Consider the following 14,784-nt stretch of genomic DNA (forward strand, 5'->3'; position numbering starts at 1 on the left):
TCAATCACTGAGGGCAAATGATAATTGGTGAGGCTGAGAATAAGCACACATTTTAAAAGGTTATTCTGGTCCTAACAGTATCCTGTAAAAGGAAAGAGACCATGATTAAATGAGGCCTTTTCTTTCGCGGCTTCTGCTTATTGAATTGTACCTTGTTTTCCAATTGTTTCAATATTTATACTGAGATATTAATATGCAAATGTTTTGAATTAGAATTGATTACTAATTAGTTGCAAGATGATTAATCACCTAAAAGGTCTTTAATCAATTGATGGCCCTGTCTTAATACAAAACCCTAAATTTGGTGGAAAAAAAACTTTTTTTCTCTAGAGAAGAATGTAGCAATCAGCTGAAGGTGTATAAAAATTAGACAAAGCTACTATTTAATAAAACAAGAGAAATGTCAAAATATAACCCTCAGTTGCTCATTAGAGGAGATGCCATAACCTGTGGCTGACATATTGCAATCTAGAACAGGTGGCTTCTCTCGCTTGCAACTTAATATTGCATGCAGTGCCGTGTGCCATAAAACTACAGTTCATTATATAGAAAATGTGACAGTTTCTTTCCCCTAAGGAAGACCTAAGATTATTCAAATCTACAGTGTGAAATACCAAGGCCTGTCAACCAAAGTGCACAGAAAAGAAGCTCATTTAGCAGCAAGGTTGGTGACATATAAAAATAGCCAGTGGCTAAACTAGAATCAGGATGTCATTAAATAAAAAATAGCCCCAAACATCCCCCCCATTGCACATATTTCAAAGTCTTAACCTCTTGCAAATCACCAACTTCAGTGCAATTGTTCTTGGATATTAGATTATGCTCTGACCCATGTAGAGCAGCTTGACTTCTGTAGAACACTGAATGTAATCCAAAATAATAATAATATGCAAAATATATGACTCCAGCTGCGTACGTTACTTGGAGCTTTGATTTTTAATAACTTATGTCCTAGTCAGTGGCCTTTTTAGTGGTGACTCCTCATTTGTAGAATGCATTCCCTCCATCACTAGTAACTTTCAAAATATATTTGAAAAAAATTCCTGTTTTCTGTGTTTGGTGGCTGAAGAATACTACTCCCAGCAACAGCAAGATCATGGATGGAACTATGTTTTTAATTGTAATTGTTTTTCTGTTGTTTTTAGCTATAACTGCTTTTAGATGCTTTTAAACGATAATTTTTTTAAGAATATTTTGTTACATTTTTAGAATGTTTCTGCTTTGTTTTTAAATTGTGAATTTGTTTGCTGCCCTGGGCTCCTTGGGGAAGGAAGAGCAGGGTATAAATTCAGTAAATAAATAATATTGCTCTCAACTGGACTTAATCGCAATTAAGTTCAGATGGAGTGAGGGCAGGATGTAATTTAAAAATAAATAAATGGCAAAAGCAATGTAATTTAAAAATAAATAAATGGCAAAAGCAAAAAAAGTAAGTACTATGTGATGCACATTGGAGCAAAACCTGTTAACTTAGCATGTTAACCATCTCTCTTTTTGAATTGCTGTGGCAAAAATCACCAAAACCATTCAAGAAGCCATTTCCTTGTAAGGCGTTTCCATGTATGACAATGCTCAGGTCAAAAGTAGTGTTTTCAGTGTAGTGTATATTTCTACACTTCTCATTCAACTTCCCCTTCTGTTTTTGAAAATTGGACTTGCCTCCCATTTTTCTACTTGATTGGGATAGTCTTCAAACACAAAGAACTTCCTTCCTTTTTTTCTCCTTTAGTTGTGCCCTTATTATACACAGCCATGTTAGACCCACAAATTTGAACATTTATAGAATAGCAGAAAGTTGTGTGTGTTTTTGGGTCAGCTGGAGCTGGAGAAAATTTACTTTGGCAAATGTTGTGTTGTGTACTTTGGTGTTGAAAGTAACCTTTGACTCACTAAAAATGACTTAAAGTAGGATGGCTGCATCTCAGCCAACGTTTTCTGCAACTCTCAACATATTTTCTTGGAAATAAGTAGAACTGTGAAATATCCCTGGTGCCTTATCATTTGGGTAGTGAAAGAAAAAAAGGAAGAAAGAAAATGAGTTGTTGGAACTTAATAATCTGTGATAAAATTTGATGTTAATTCCTTTTTTAAAAAAAGTATTTGAAACTAAGTTTGCAATGTAGAACTTTATCGTCTTCTCTCTCGCTTCACTGGGGGTTTAAAAGGCACAACACACATCTCTAGGCTGAACCTTGACACCAGAGACAGCCCAAGATGTTTCGATGCTTGAGGCAGAAAATCCAAATGGAGCCCCTCACAGTGGTAAAAATACAAACCTAAATAATTGACAAATTTGCTATCCTTTAATGGCATGTCAAAATCTGCCACCTGAGGCAGACTGCCTCACTCTGCCTCCTGGTAGAACAGACTCTTTCAGACAACCCTCTGTGAAACAGAAGTACAAGTTGAGTCGATTCCAGCTCAACTTTCTTTCACGTAGCAGAAGAATCCAAAGTCTTTTCTCCCATCCAGTCCAGGAATTTAGACTAGAGTTCCTGTAGTCTGGTTTCACGATTGGTGGATCATTCTGAGAGGAAGGACTCGATGCAGCATTTAATGGAGAGCATGTGCGCATTGCAACATTCCAGTCTAATGTGAATGACTGAGAGCTTCGTAATGATGTGCAATTATTCCTGCACCCAGCAAATCCTTTATTCTAACTCCTTCTGACAATTAAGCTCAGGCATGCTATTTAAATGCTGGTTGTTGTTGTTGAGGAAGAAGCCATTTCATTTTTCAGGATTTTCAGCGAGACTATGAAATACCCTTTCCCTTAGCTTGGAGCTAAATATTGATTTATTATACAGCTGCCAAGGTCTTCTCATCATCTTTTTTTGCCCATTTGTGTATAAATGGCTGTCATACGCACACAGAAGTAGTTGCTTAGCTGCCCTTCTTCCACCTCTGCCCTTCAGTGGTCAGTTCATTTTAAATTGGACCACAAAACATTTGCTGACCCAGGGCACATAAATTATACCATTACTTAATGAAGTGTTGCAGAATTCACTCAAATAGAGACAGTCTTTCTTGGGATTGTGATTCTTCCCTGTGATTAAAGTGTTTCAGATAGCAGCGTAGTTGAGGGTAGACAATATTAATTTACAGATGAGTCATTGTGTCCAACACCACTCTGAAATCTAATGAGCTGATTCAAATTCATTTAGATCACTGGGGGCAGGGAGGGAGACACAAATTAAACAAAAAAAAATGTGGCAGGAATGCAGGGCAGAGGGGCTGCTTCCTTGTCATCCACAGCAGTCAGGTTTTGGTCTACACTTAATGTTTGTTCAGACAAGCACAGAGGGGTTCTGCCCCAGAAGTCAACTGAATTCAATGGGATTGATATGAAAGCTTATCGAATTGATTCTTTTTCTTTTTAGAAAAGTGAGTTGAGAGGTAGGATTATGCTGATGAAATTGTCAAAAGCCAATACAATGGTTGGGGGGGTTATAATATATGCCTGCAAGGATCGTAATATTATGCAGATAAATTGGGGTATCTTGGGAACTGAAGTAAAAGAAATAAAAGAGAATTTAGTCGCACACAGACCCACTTTTGACACTCAAGAGCACATTTGTGAGCTTAAAGAAGGTAGAGAGACATGTGCAAGCCCTGTCATGGCTGTATCATGATATTTTCAGAAAGTATTATTGGTTTCCAACATGAGTAATGGACCTTGAAGGCCTCCATTAGAGAAGGGGGTCCTGCTACTTCCTCTTCCACAAACAAGGTGAACATGAGCGCAACACCACTCTCCTACTTGCAGTTCCCAGCAACGGGTAATCAGAGGCCTACATATAGCCATCATGGCTTCTAGCCACCAAGAGACTTATCCTTCATGAATTTGTCTAAACCTCTTTGAAAGGCATTTGGGTTCATAGAATCATAGAATCATAGAGTTGGAAGAGACCACAAGGGCCATCGAGTCCAACCCCCTGCCAAGCAGGAAACACCATCAGAGCACTCCTGACATATGATTGTCAAGCCTCTGTTTAAAGACCTCCAAAGAAGGAGACTCCACCACACTCCTTGGCAGCAAATTCCACTGTCGAACAGCTCTTACTGTCAGGAAGTTCTTCCTAATGTTTAGGTGGAATCTTCTTTCTTGTAGTTTGGATCCATTGCTCCGTGTCCGCTTCTCTGGAGCAGCAGAAAACAACCTTTCTCGCTCCTCTATGTGACATCCTTTTATATATTTGAACATGGCTATCATATCACCCCTTAACCTCCTCTTCTCCAGGCTAAACATGCCCAGCTCCCTTAGCTGTTCCTCATAAGGCATTGTTTCCAGGCCTTTGACCATTTTGGTTGCCCTCCTCTGGACACGTTCCAGTTTGTCAGTGTCCTTCTTGAATTGTGGTCTTCAGTCCATTAGGGTGGTGGTCTTCAGTCCACTTCTGGTCCATGTCACGTATGTATGTATTCATGCCTAACTCTGTTCATTTCTGTGCTAAACACACACACACACACACACACACACACACACACACACACACACAAGTCTGCACAAGAATTCATATTGAAATATTCATTTATACGCAGTGGGTGTTAAGAAACGTAATAATAGCCCACTGGATCACGCCAATGGCTCATCTGCTCCAGCAATCTTCATCTCACAGATGTCTGTAGGAAACCCACAATGAACACAACAGCACTCTCCCTTTCCACTGTTTCAAGAAACTTGTATTCAGAAGAACTATTGCCTCTCACTGTGGAGGCAGTGCATAGCCCATGGCCCTGGTGGCTAGTAGCCACTGACGAGCTGGAAAATCTGTGATATCGCTCAGTCTATGTGGTATCAGGCTTCCACATGTAACTGCAACGGTATGCAATGAAGTTGTAGAGAAACAGTTTCAGCACTGCTTGGGCAACTTATGAACGAGAACCTAAATGCATCCTCCTCCTTTTCACCATAACTTCAAAATGTACCTCAGGTTACATATGCTTCAGGTTACATACGCTTCAGGTTACAGACTCCGCTAACCCAGAAATAGTGCTTCAGGTTAAGAACTTTGCTTCAGGATGACAACAGAAATCGTGCTCCAGTGGCATGGCGGCAGCAGGAGGCCCCATTAGCTAAAGTGGTGCTTCAGGTTAAGAACAGTTTCAGGTTAAGTATGGACCTCCGAAACGAATTAAGTACTTAACCTGAGGTACCACTGTACTAGCAAGTCTGCAACATAGGTATCTCAGTTTTGTCCTACAGAGTAATATTAGACCTTTCAATATTTTTCTTTGGTCACCAGCCTTTTGTATCTGTAAATATCAGACCTGCAAGAAAGTGGGTTCTGTGTGGAGGGAATGGCACTCTTCCCTCTCTAAAACCTGATGCCTAATAAATTCAGTAGGTGCCACTTGTGTGGATGGGTCCGGATTCCTTGGCCGTCATTTGTCACCAAGGAGCAGTTTCGGGGCATTCCACAGTTGTATGCCAGCGTTTATTTCAGGCCTTATCGTCAGCGAACATTTCATGCTAAAATAAATTAATTCCCTGCATCTGTCATTATGTGAACAATGCAAAAGCACTCGTTACAGAAGGCCATTACTCAGTACATTAGGCACCAATATGACAGCTTTGTTCATCTCATACTTCCATGCAACAATAAGTAACCTCTCACCAGTCCAAGTATTGTTTATTGGTCTCCCCACCCCAACTCCTGGCCCAAACTGTGTCAAAATTAATTTTACGAAGGCAAGGCATGGGTGCAATGTTCTCTTTTGTGAAATCTGTTATCTGTGCTAGCCTGTAAGCAGAAGTTAACATCACAGTTTAAAAGTTGGTATTCCCATTTATTTATTTGCTTATCTGAACAATAATACATTTCCCTTCCAAATTTCCAGGTTGGTGCCCTATTAATTTCTGCCTGTTCAGAGAAGCTCTGAACACTACTCAGAAAGAGGGGGTAGAATTCTCGACTGTACCGATTCTGATGGCAAATATAAAAATGTCTTTTTTATATGAGATGTTACAGAGAGGACTATGTTAAAGCTTTCTCTCTGATATACTTGGGGATATGCCCTTTTAAAAAAAATGGGGGTGTCAACCACTTTTAACCTAGATGCAGTGGCACAGTACATAATTTCACTATCACTGCCTACCATCAGATCTTCATAATGTGGAGCTGGGAAGCCTCCATTGCTGTTTCCCTGTCTTCTTGTGGTTCTGCCTCTCAGATTCACTGCCATTATCCTGTGCTACTCTCTTAGTCCTATTTTCCCCCTCTTTCAGCTGCGTTTTCTCCATACACATCCTGCTTTATAACCCTCTTCTATACCTGAAGTACTTCTGGGAAGGAATCATGGCTGTTTAGACGTCTTCTGTCGAGACTCAATCAACAGAGATAATTAGGTGGTGATTAACGATGGCTACTGCCTATCATATTATTTCTGAGGAACAGAGACAATGGGGTTAATATCCAATACTGTGGAAGGACTGCTCTTCTGCCGTGGAACTCAGAAATCTTCAAAGAACCCAGAGAGATGCCTGGACTTGAAGACTGGAAAAATCATGTAGCAGAAGGAGGAACAGCTACAATAGATGCCACCCTGGAGTGAACATCTGAATATTTTTGAAAAACTATTGGAAGCCCCTTTTTACTTATTTATTTCTCTTTCTTTTAAAAATTCCTTTATCATTTTCTTATTCCTTTAACATTATTTATCTCTGTTATCTTTTCCTCTTTTTTTGCTTTGTTCTTCCTTCTGCTTTGCTCTGTTCTTTTGTATATTTTGTCGTCCTCTGCTCAGGGTTAATGAGGGGTTTGCTTGCAGATGAAGGTGATGGATGGTTGGTGGAGGACGCTGTGTGAGAGGCAAGCAAGACCTCCCAGGGTGAGAAGTTGGGAGAAGAAATCAAAGCTCCTGTGTAGGAGCTGGGAGGGTTCATCTCTTTCTGTGTAACGCAACTTAAGGTCTATCTATGAGAGAGGACTTTGCATTCTTCTTTTTCTCCTTGTGTTTTTCTTTTGTTTAGATTAGGTTTATTTACCGTAATGTGCTAGGAAAGGTCTTAATAAAATCTTAGTGGGGGGAAACAACCTTCTTCTACACCTGCATACATTTGAAACCCTAAAAAAGCCATGTTGAGAATTTTGAGAGACTGTTGAGAGCATTTCTCATGTAATGGATGCCATGCTGGGGTGGGTGGGTGGTATGACATTGCTCAAAATGGGTGCCATGGAGCTTGGCAAAAGATTAAAATGGATCTCATGGGAGGATGTGGCGCAAAATGACTGCTACATCTTAAAAATGAGACGGGACCACAATGGGGTGTGGGCATGCTTCCCCAAAGACCCATCAATGGAATAAAGGCATCTGCACAAGCCATTGCTGAGAACCTCGTCCACAAAGAGAAGCTCTTTGCACTTCTTTGTTCAAAACAGAAGGGAGGGAGAATGTTCCATCCTGGCATCCAGTGCTATGTGGGCATGTCTGAAGGATTATGTTGAATGTAGAAGAGACCAAGTTAGTGCAAGCAGGAATTGAGCAAGAAGAGCAAATAGTCTCTCATGCATTTGTGGATTTTTGATGGCATATAGGCTGAGACTTTTTTAGTTGTAATAAAAAAAATTAAGGTCTTATATATATAATAAATGTTCATAAATGTACCAACCAAGCATGTACATAGATATGTGAACCACATGTCTGGAGCAGCACAGGAAGACCGCCCTGAAACCATTTTGACTCCCAAACTGACCAAATGTTTTCTCTGCAAGGAGGGAGGGGGTGAGGGAACCTTCCCATTGTCTCAGGAATTGGGTAATCACCATCTGAAAGGAATGGCCATACTACCAGGAAAGGCAATCAGATAAGGCACTATCAGATAACCTGCATAGCTGTCAACTTTCAGATTTGAAAATAAGGGATCAGCAGCCTCACCTGTCCCGGGGACAGTCTACGGGATATCTAACAATCCGGGATAGCAGTGGGAAGCAGCGGGAAACGGCACTGGAATAAGGGAATTTCCCACAAAAAAAGGGAAGGTTGACAGCTATGGATATCCTGGCAGACAGGAAAAACAACAACATTCAAATTTCTGTTGTAGACCGCCTTTTCTATGATGTAGGTATGATGTTTGTGGGGGGTGGTCTTGGGTTTACACCCCTTCTGTGATATATGTATGATGTATGGAGGGGTGGTCTTGAGCTCCAGGGAAGGCAATTTAAAATGTCTATATAAGGGCAGGCACACCTTTGTTCTGGGTCGTCCTCCTCTCTCCTGTGTGTGAGGGGAGCACCCTGTTGCAACAGCTTTAATAAAGAGGAACGGCTAAGGGAGCTGGGCATGTTTAGCCTGGAGAAGAGGAGGTTAAGGGGTGATATGATAGCCATGTTCAAATATATAAAAGGATGTCACATGGAGGAGGGAGAAAGATTGTTTTCTGCTGCTCCGGAGAAGCGGACACGGAGCAATGGATCCAAACTACAAGAAAGAAGATTCCACCTAAACATTAGGAAGAACTTCCTGACAGTGAGAGCTGTTCGACAGTGGAATTTGCTGCCAAGGAGTGTGGTGGAGTCTCCTACTTTGGAGGTCTTTAAGCAGAGGCTTGACAACCATATGTCAGGAGTGCTCTGATGGTGTTTCCTGCTTGGCAGGGGGTTGGACTCGATGGCCCTTGTGGTCTCTTCCAACTCTATGATTCTATTCTATGATTCTAAGATCAGGCTTACTAGCTGCTTTGCTTCTCAATATTCTCTGGTTGGCCTCTGCTATTTTCTCCTACTGATGGAGAACCTACAAAGGATTCTATAAAGGGCTCTTGTATACCCCATAAGGGAATAAGGGCAGATAAGCTGTAAGAGGCACCACATAGGTGGTTCCTGCAGAGAGAGAAATACGAGCTGCAGTGACTGTGGGTGCTGAATTAAGGGGTGAGAAATTAAGATTTGGAGAGAGACTATATCATCACACATGATCTACTTGCCCCTCAAATGTTGCCTTCTTCAAAGTGGACCACCTGTCAGGCATGGCTGGTGGATTTCCTTCAGATCTCCCAAAATATGGTGTCCAGATCTCTGAGCTGGTCATCTCCATTAATCAAGGAACTCCACGGAAATGGCTGGTAGGGCAGCTGCCTGTTACATTGCTGTTATTCTGCTGGTGGGGTGGTAGGGCCAATTTCCCCCTCCCTTGTCTAGGAGCTCCGCACTGAAGTGCAAAGACCAAGAAACAAAACAACAACAACAACAAAGTGTCTGTGTTCCAGGTGAAATTCAGCTGCTCAGCCCAGGCAGATCAAGACAGTTAATCTGGCCAGTCTCTCTTGTATTGATACTGTCAGCTTTGTAGTTGCAAAATTATGAGCCTGCCAGGTAAAAATTACGAGCTAGGCTTTAGCATTCAAGCCATTTGAAAACATAAATCTCTGAGGTCTTTCTATAGTCAATCCCTCCCCACCACCCAGTTGTTGTTTTGTAATATCCATTACCATGAAAGCAGTAGTGGCTCCCCCTTGTGGGCAAGCGAGAGCGTGCTGGGCTGCTTTTAAAACTGTACAAAAGAAAACTTTGTGTGTGTGTGTGTGCGATTACTGTTTGACTCAACAGTGCAATACCATGGTATGGAAAGCTGCTTTTGCAGGAATTCCCTCTTTGGTTGTCACCAAAGACATCAGAGTCACCTCTTCGTCTGCATTTCATCCCTGTCCCTGTCTCTTTCCAGCCTGACACTAAGTATATGTTTCTTTGGAAGTTAAATCCTACTGTGCTCAATTGGACACTTCTCTGCATGCTTAGGCTGCAATTCCTAATTTCAGATTTTGCCAAGAATATGCCCCATTGCACACAGTGAGTAACCACGCATAGGACTGCAGTGTTAGAATTTTGGTCCTAAATGCATAACATTTAAACAGCTGCCCTCTTTAACTCTGGGCAAGGGAGAAGGGGAAAATATTCCTCCTGTTTTTAATTGTGTAAGACCCTTCCTAGTGTGAAATATCATAAATGCCCTTGTTCACATTTTACAACGGCAGTTGATAAACTACGTCAAAGCTTTATGAACTTTTCATATTCATGACACTTTTTAGACGTGCATCATTTCACAACACAGTAATTCAGTTTTACTAGCAAACTAACCCCTTTCCAGCCCCGGGAGGAGCGCAGGGAGCGTTTGTGTGACACATCTACACACTGCAGACAACACACTAATGTGTTTCGACACACAATTTGGAAATCTCTGAAGTACATGATCCTAATCAAGACATGATGTTTCAGCCTTAGCTCTCCTGTCTGCCATATGGGGATGAAAAGGTTGGCCAAGGGTTGTTGATTTAGACAATAATAGGAACACAGGAAGCTGCCTTATGCCAGAGTTGGTTCCCTGGTCCATCTGACTCAGCTTTGACTACACTGATTGGCAGCAGAATGCCAGGATTTCATTCAGAAGTCCTAGTCCAAATTGGAGATGGCTAGGACCCAAACTGGTAGCTTTCGCAGGCGCTACTACCGACATCTCAGTAGGCATTAGGGGAACAATTTGCATTTCAAGGCCACGCTCTATCATATTCAAACTTTCTGATATAATACTTGAAGGGAAACACAGTCTCAGAAGAGAGCCCACCCCATAAACTGTTAACAATATTATCTAGATGCAGAATGCTTATTCAGACAACCCTAGATATGTCTACTCAACAGTATGTCCCCTTGTATTCAGTAGGACTCACTCCTAGCAAAATTGCTATAGGATTGTGTAGCCTAAGTCTATTAGATGTAGAAGCATTTTAAAACTTTTTAGTCTCCTTGTTTTTACAGATGTATTTGAAACTCTAAACGCGAAAAAAACCCCAAAACCTGCCTGTGGCTTTTCTGTTTAGCATGGGTTTTCTTGCCTGTCCTGTTTCCTTTATCTAGATCTTCAATCACTCTGAAATATCCTGGATTCCCTCTAAGGGCTATACCAATGCCCCTCAAATCTCCCAGTCTTGTTTTCAAAGAAACATGCCTAAGGGTTTCTAAGTGATTTTTCACACACTCTGGCTTAACATCTGAGTTATGTCTCTCTCCCCCCCCCCCATTTCTTTTCTTTTCTTTCTTTCTTTTTTTTAAAAAAATATGCCCTTTGTTTGTGCTTTTCTTCTTCACTCCCAGTCTGATACTCAGAGCGAAAGAAAACAAGGTTTTCAAACCTGTTCTCATCAGGATTTTTATTTTTTTAAAAAAACCATTGTTGTGCAAGCCGGTTCCATATACGTAATATAAAACATAGGAAATACTTGACTAAAAAGCATATGGATCTCTGAAGCGCAAAAGGTGCAGTAACATAAAAGGGGATCAGAGAAAGGAATGTTTTCCATTAGAGACACTCACTGAGGTCTTTCCAATGGAGATGATGGCAGGAGATTCAGGACAGTTGTGCTATGAAAATTGCTGTCTCAGGATCTGAGGAGAGTCATCTGCTAAAAACGAAGATCGTGGCCACTGGTCCCATCACCTCCTTGCAAATAGAAGGGGAAGAAATGGAGGCAGTGAGAGATTTTACTTTCTTGGGCTCCATGATCACTGCAGATGGTGACAACAGTCACGAAATTAAAAGACGCCTGCTTCTTGGGAGAAAAGCAATAACAAACCTAGACAGCATCTTAAAAAGCAGAGATATCACCTTGCCAACAAAGGTCCGTATAGTGAAAGCTATGGTTTTCCCAGTAGTGATGTATGGAAGTGAGAGCTGGACCATAAAGAAGGCTGATAGCCGAAGAATTGATGCTTTTGAATTATGGTGCTGGAGGAGACTCTTGAGAGTCCTATGGACGGCAAGAAGATCAAACCTCTCCATTCTGAAGGAAATCAGCCCTGAGTGCTCACTGGAAGGACAGATCCTGAAGCTGAGGCTCCAATACTTTGGCCACCTCATGAGAAGAGAAGGTTCCCTGGAAAAGACCCTGATGTTGGGAAAGATTGAGGGCAGAAGGAGAAGGGGACGACAGAGGATGAGATGGTTGGACAGTGTTCTTGAAGCTACCAGCATGAGTTTGACCAAACTGCTGGAAGCAGTGGAAGACAGTGCCTGGCATGCTCTGGTCCATGGGGTCATGAAGAGTCGGACACAACTAAACAACTAAACAAGAACAACAACAAGAGAAATTCATTTAGAACAGTAGCCACTACAAAAAGCCACTAGTCATGATGGCTGCATGCTGCTTTGGGGATGAGATCTGCGTGCCTGTCAATCAGGAACAACAGCAGGAGGGGGCTTCTACCTTCATGTCTGAATTGTGGACTTACCAGAGTCTTCTGACTGGCTAAACAGAATGACAGACTAGATAGGCCTTTGCTCTAATGCAGCAAAACATTGCGGAGCATTATCCAGAGGCTTTAAAGAAGACTACAGAGCTGGACACTCATGTAGACATAATGTATGAAGTGTTGCTGCCGTTTAGAAAATGTGAACTCTTGGGTTGTGTTTGGGGAACGGACTCTCCAAAATTCTCCATCCCATTTATGGGGAGGGGCAGGATTTGTCAAATATTCTTTGAGGGGAGGAAGAATTCTCGAACAGTTTTAGGCTGGCTGAGGGGAAAAATGTTTCCCAGAAAATTAATAAAGCTCTATTGTTTTGGTGGAAGAAGGAAGCCACATGCCATGGACATCAGAGATAGTGCAGCCCCAGAAATCAACGTTCTGGTGCCTACTGCATCATTTCACTTAGTTTGAAACGAACCCTTCAAGTTCTTGCTACCTGAAAAGCTTGGTATTAATCTTTGCTTCATGATCGCGTTGTTGCTTATGATCTCGTAGAAATATTGAAAAAGAATAAAAGTATTAGTTGTACTCACTCTCATATTAAATTTGAGATAGCTAACCTTTCACCGAGAAGCCCATGGTCCCTGTCTGCCAGTGCAGCTAGGTTCATCTTCTTCAATCCTATCTCCAGAGCAGTAAAGAAAGACCTTAAGAGACGGGTTAAGCTAGTATTATTAATATTACTGGGCAACATGCTATGATGAAGACATAGTGAAAATATCTTTGGAGCTTTAGGAAATGCTGGCATGTAATCAAGGCAGTTCATTATTTAAGAATAACCAAGAAACAAGAAAGGATTGTTCCTAAATTTAATATTATTAAATTAGTATTATTACCAGGGAAGAGACATAAAAATGAAACAAATACTGAGCTTACAAACTAATCTATTATTAAAAGGGTTATTCAGAGGCCCTTTGAAGTTAGATGTTGCCAGCAAAGCACTTGAGTTTAAGGGTATAACTTAGACTAAAATTGTGCAAGTTCCTCCATCTCTGAGTCTCCCTGACTTTGTGTCAGGAGACCTTCTCTTTCCTCCAGTGGGACAGCTCAGAGAAATCACTGAGTAAGATCCTTCACTCGAAATTTAGCTCCAGGCCTTTAAAGCATCTTAGAAAGCTTTTGAGAGGGGCTTGTGCTTATGGCAACAACCAGTATTGCCCTTCTTCTCTGCGCCCTATTCTTTCATACCATACCTCGTTACAGCGTGCACAGTATTTGCCATTTTGAAGTAAATTTGTTTTCAGAAATATCTTTCTTTTAAGTAACCTGATCCGTGTTTTATGCGGCAATCCTAACCCCCGACAGGCAGCAGTGGGGACTGATGGAGCCACTGCGCTGGCCAGGGTGGAAGGTGGATGCAGAAATAATGCCCCCTTTGGTGTCCCAGCTCCCAGGCTAGTACGGTGGACTGCATTGTGCCTGCAGTTGTCACATGGTGGCAGCAGGACCCGCTCAGGATCCAGAGGACCCTGTGTCAGCCCAGCCCCCCCCCTGCCCCTGAAATGTCCGATTCTGGAAGCTTCTGCTGGCTGCCGCCAGTGGCAAAATTACCAGTTGCAGCTTCCTCCATCTGCCATTAGATGCCTAGGGGTTTTCTTCATGGGTGAAGCTCTCCCACCAGTGACAGAGCTTCCCTGCTGACAGAAGCTGGTGTGGCGTTCGTATGGAGCCCCCGGTCGTCTCATGGACTATTGACCCGTACACCACTAATTCGCTGACACCAACCAGGCCCTCTCCGGTAGGTCAGGTTCTCAAGTTAAGAAAGAAGAGTGTAGTTTATTGCAGACACAAACAAACTTCAGCTGCATTCCTGTGATGGCCTGGGAATCTGATTCAGAATCTGAACCTGAGGCGTCCCAGCCTGCACAGGAGTCCCCGCCTCCAGGGCCGGGGCAGGGGCTTGAATCTGAAGGGCCCGCACTTCTGCCAGATCCTCAGGAGCAGACACCAGATGTATCCACTCTGGCTCCGGAGGTGATTGAGGACCCATTGCCTGCAGGTGTGCCTCTCCCAGCCCTGTCAGGGGAAGGTGAAGGTGAAGCTGAACCTGGGTCCAGTAACCCTCCAGCCTCTCCTGAGCTGCAGAGGCTCAGGGCAGAGAAGCGGAGGGAACTAAGTTCTCTCAGGAGGAGTGCTCACCTCCAGGCCAGGAGAGGCAGGTCACCTGTGGGCCGGGACCGCCCCTGGCCTCAGAGAAGATAAAGGCCAGTCAGCCCAGTCCCAGGTTGCGGGAGCAACGTCGTTGGAAACCTGTTTCTGCCAGCACCCAGACCTGTTCTTCCAGAGTTCCCGTCCACGCCTGGCTTCTTGCTTTGGACCCTGCTTCCCCCCCTCCAGACCCTTGACCCAGGACCGGACTCTGACCACGCCTCACGGTAACTTCCCCCTGGGACCAGCACAATTCCAAGCGTTGTTACTCTTTACCTTCTTAGTCTTATTTTATCCTGTCTTTATCTCTTCTACCTTCCTTCACACAAGAACCAACTGCACTAACTGTCTCTCTATTTCCAACTGCCTGCCAACTGCTTTTCCAACTGCTTTTCCC

At 42.7% G+C, this 14,784-nt stretch overlaps 1 long non-coding RNA gene across 1 annotated transcript; it reads right to left on the reverse strand.

Annotated features, from left to right (window-relative positions):
• Window positions 1–8,705: 8,705 nt before the first annotated feature.
• Window positions 8,706–14,772, reverse strand: LOC309515263. The gene is made up of 3 exons (XR_014212372.1): window positions 14,664–14,772; window positions 12,773–12,886; window positions 8,706–9,150 (listed from the first exon to the last, which is right to left on the reverse strand). It is a non-coding gene; the product is annotated as an uncharacterized lncRNA (long non-coding RNA).
• Between the last annotated feature and the right edge of the window lie 12 nt (window positions 14,773–14,784).

This window comes from Podarcis vaucheri (genome assembly GCF_965113315.1).
Source record: "Podarcis vaucheri genome assembly, chromosome: 12".
NCBI classification, from domain to species: Eukaryota; Metazoa; Chordata; class Lepidosauria; order Squamata; family Lacertidae; genus Podarcis; species Podarcis vaucheri.